This window comes from Mandrillus leucophaeus, unplaced genomic scaffold, assembly GCF_000951045.1.
Source record: "Mandrillus leucophaeus isolate KB7577 unplaced genomic scaffold, Mleu.le_1.0 Scaffold1575, whole genome shotgun sequence".
In the NCBI taxonomy this organism is placed as follows: domain Eukaryota; kingdom Metazoa; phylum Chordata; class Mammalia; order Primates; family Cercopithecidae; genus Mandrillus; species Mandrillus leucophaeus.
This window is the reverse complement of record NW_012101560.1, coordinates 152,408-157,039: the sequence shown is the minus strand read 5'-3', so window position 1 is coordinate 157,039 and position 4,632 is coordinate 152,408.

The window sequence follows — 4,632 nt, the reverse complement described above, 5'->3', positions numbered from 1 at the left end:
GAAAAGCAGAATTTCTAATGGAGGTGTCACATATGATGAAAACAAGGCAGACCACTGCTTTTTCTTTGCGTGGCTTCTAGACATTTTTTACAGAGCTGCATTCAGATTAATAAGGAGCTCTTTGATGAGGCCAACTCCTCCCTGTTTTTGGAAAAAGAGCAGGTGCACTCCACCAGCAACCACAGTCAGCACTGAGCTGTGGTGAGAGCAGTCACATAGGGGTCTCTATAGACAGAAACCCAAGAAGACCAGGACAGACCCAGGACCCAGACTCAAATATGAAAACTCTCTGGGCTTTGTCCTACGGCCTTCCCATAAGTAACTCATAGTCTTGTTCCAATGGAATCTGGCCTTCATTAGTCTCAGTGGTGTCTCTGTTCACATAGTTGTGCGAATAACGGTAAAGACTTTTGTGTTGTTTTCACTTTACATTAGTTCGTATTTATGCATGTGGCTGGAGTTTGTATTAGTTTCCTGCCCCAGGTATCCCCTGCAGCATACAGCTCCAGTCCTACCAGACCCTCAAAACTTAAAATCTAACGCTATTACTAGAGACGATTTTGCATGAAAATGGAGAAAGGGTTACACACACAAAGAAAGGTTAAACTACTCTATGCATGTTTCTGCAATGTGTTATCTCAGGAACTCTTCCCTGTAGCCCATCAGGACAGGAGCTGGGCTCTCACCTTTTCATAATTTTCCATAAGGGAGATTCTTCCCCACAGTGTTTAGCCTTCTGACGCTGGTACAGTCTGAGATGATGACATTCTACTTTCATGTCCGTCATGCTGAAGGGAATATTCTGTGAATGTCTAATAGTCTAGAATCATTTGCTAGGGTGAACCCCATCCTTGGTGCTCACTTTTCTGTTATCTTATAATTACCTTTATTTTAAGCAAACTCATATCTATTTTATCTATTTTATTTTTCTGTTTACTTATTTTGATGTATGGAAAAACATATATATATACACACACACACACACACACACATTTATTTACTTGTTTATTTATTTATTTATTTATTTATTTATTTATTTAGAGACAGGGGCCCCCTCTGTCTCCCAAGCTGCAGTAGAGTGGTAGAGTGGAGTGATCATGGCTCATTGGAGCCTCAAACTCTTGGCTCAAATGATTCTCTCATCTCAGCCTCCTGTGCCACCATGCCTGGCTAGTTGCCTTTAATTTTTTGTAAAGAATGAGTCTCATTATGCTGCCTAGGCTGGTCTGAAATTCCTGGGCCCAAGCAATTCTCTCATCTCAACCTCCCAAAGTACTAGGATTAAAAGCATGAGCCACTGTGCTTAGCTGTGCCTACTTTAAAAAACTGAGAATAAAAAATAGATAAATCTTTGCCAAATTAAAAAACAAAAAGCAATAGTTTCCAGGTCTTAGATAAAGACAATTTTGTGTCACAAATAATGACAAAAGACTATTTAGCTGTTAAAATGATTTCAAAGAAATCAAAGAAGCAGAGAAAAAAGGTACATATAAAAGTTTTCCAGGCCAGGCACAGTGGCTCATGCCTGTAATCCCAGCATTTGGGGAGTCCAAGGCAGGAGGGTCTCTTGAAACCAAATGTTCAAGCCCAGTACAGGCAACATGGTGAGATTCTGTCACTACAAAAAAAAATAAAATAAAGCTGGTTGGGCAAGGTGGCTCATGCCTGTAATCCCAGCACTTTGGGAATCTGAGGGAGGTGGATAATGATGTCAGGAGTTTGAGACCAGCCTGGCCAAAATGGTGAAACCCTGTCTCTACTAAAAATAGTAATAAAAAAAAATTAGCCAGGCATGGTGGTGTGTGACTGTAATCCCAGCTACTCAAAAGGCTGAGGCAGGAGAATTGCTTGAACCTGGGAGGTGGAGGTTACAGTGAGCCGAGATCATGCCACTACACTCCAGCCTGGCCCACAGAGTAAGATTTTGTCTCAAAATGTATATATATATAAAGTTAGCCAGGCATGGTGGTGCATACCGATAGTCCTAGGTAATTGAGAGGTTGAGGCAGGAGGACTGCTAAAACCCCAGAGGTTAAGGTTACAGTGAGCTATGGTTGTGCCATTGCACTTCAGGCTAAGTAAAAGAGTAAGATTCTGTCTCAAAAAATTAATTAATAATAAAAGTTTTCTAAAGTACATTGTTTAAGAAAAGGGAAAAGAAAAAATCTCTTCTCTTATTTTCAAATGGTAGAATAGAGACTCTCATTTCTAATTTGTATTTGGTTCTGCAAAAACTAGGTCTAGGCCCATGGTCTTGAACTACTGGACATCTGAATTTTAGTAGGTGCTGGATTCAGGCAACTGAGAAGCAGTTTTGGGAACACTGTGTGCACATAAAAAAAGGGTTTGTGGGGAACTAAAAGGCAAAAGAGGGGAAGGTGCTATTAAGAACTCACAAGTGGGAGACAGTACAGGGTTGGTGGAAGGACTGGTTCATGCTACAGATGCTGACCCAGCTGAGGCTTTGCTCTGACTTATTTCTATATCCACACAGGAAGATGAGATTATGATCAGGGGGCACAGAAGCCTGTGATGGTGAAAAAAAACAGGTTGCTACTGCAGATTCGGTGTCTGAGGTAGAGCATATGCCAGGAGTCTTATAGGCACGTGTGTGGGTTTTTGGTGTGAAAGTCTATGAGGAAAGGTAGCGTGGGCAACAATCTTGATGCCGAAACCTTGTCCTGGGAGGGACTTGACCACATCAACAGCAGTGGGTATGTTCAGTGGGTGAAAACCATGTGGTGGCCACAGGTTGGCAGGAGGGTAGAAGGCATCTGTTCTCAGGACTTCTTCCCTCAGAGTCCTCAGTCCTTCTCACCCTGGGAGGACAGCTGGAACCACAGGGCAATGCATGGTGTAGCAGCCTGTGTGCAGAGCAGAGCCTACCTTTCCCAAGGAATCTGCAGTCTCTCTCTAGCCCAGGCCCCAACAATGTCTTTCTTTTTACAATACTTCTGACTCTAAATGTGTAAAGTTTCCTGGAAACCAACTGATTCTCCAACACCTACATGTTGCCCAAAAATTTAATTCTGACACAACTTAGAGTTTGCATGGACCCCGCAAAATCAGGGCTCAGTCCCACATCACCGCTGTCACTGCAGAGGTGAGTCACATGTCCTGGAATCCCGTCTTTACTTCTGAGCTACTGCCTATAAATCTGAGACTACCATACACCCCTTTTCAAGTTAAATAATTTGATAGAACTACTCAAAAAAAAAACTCAATAAATAACTCTAACTATATTTACCAATTTATTATAAAAATACCACTCAGAAACAGACAAATGGAAGAGATGTCTAGGGCAAGGAACAGTGGTGGGGGAATGTAATCCTGGAAATAGCTATAGTTGAAGAAATTCTCCCATTCTTAGTGAAGAGAAATGTGCTTCCCATTATGACTTTGAGAATGCCCCCTTTTTTTTCACCTATCACAAAGTTGGACACAGATTGAAATTTTTCATTTTTAAAAAAGAACAACCAGGTCAGTAATTTAGTCTTCAGTGGTCAAAACAAAGTACTTGTTAACAAAACTTTGCTTGTTTCTCTTCTTCCCACCAGTCCCTGAACTTTGACTCACTCACAGCCTGAGCGAACCTACTACCCATATTTATACATACCCCTCTAAGAACAGGCTGACTTCAATGTGAAACATTATCTTATCTGGGATCTGATTTTGCTACCCTCTATCCTGTGCCTCCCTTCCAACTTTCTTGGTACACTTGTTTTCTCCTCCCTATGAAATAAAGCCATTTTCCACCTAACTTTTGAGAAGATCTTATCATTTGTACTTTTTCTTTGTTGCAATACTTCTTAAGTAAATCGAAATTAGTTTTATTTGACAAATTCTAGAAACAGTCTCAGGACAATGACAATTCCATTCTAGAAAGAGTCTCCCAACATTTTTTCTGTCTCAACCTCAACTACATCTGCCTGTGAACTTCCAACTTTCCAAGGCTCTGTATCTTCTGGCAGTAACAAAGGTTCCTTCCATGGTTGGTGTGATCAGGCTTGGACACCTGCAGGTCAGACCCCCAGAAAGAATCAACTGGGCCTTCAGTGGCCTCCTTTTGCAGGGTCAAGATTGGCCTTAGCTTTTAGTCAATGGTCTAAGACTTCCACTTCCCAGTTAGAGTCATTCACTTAGTTTTCATTTTAAAAAATACTTCATGTTTGAAGAATCCAGCAAAAATTACTCAAATCTAAGGTTTAAAAGAAAAGAAATTATGGCCAGTCATGGTGGCTCATGCCTGTAATCTCAGCACTTTGGGAGGCTGGGGCGGGCAGATCACCAGAAGATGGGAGTTGGAGACCAGCCTGACCAACATGAAGAAACCCCGTCTCTACTCAAAATACAAAATTAACTGGGCATGGTGGCACATTCCTGTAATCCCAGCTACTCGGGAGGCTGAGGCAGGAGAATCGCTTGAACCTGAGAGGTGGAGGTTTCAGTGAGCAGAGATCATGCCATTGCACTGTAGCCTGGGCAACAAGAGTGAAACTCGAAAGAGAGAAAGAGAGAGAGAAAGAAAAAAAAGAAGGGAGGGAGAGAGGGAGGGGGAGGGAAGGGGATGGAGAGGGGAAGGGAAGGGGAGAAAGAAGAAAAGAAAGAAGGAAGGAAGGAAGGAAGGAAGGA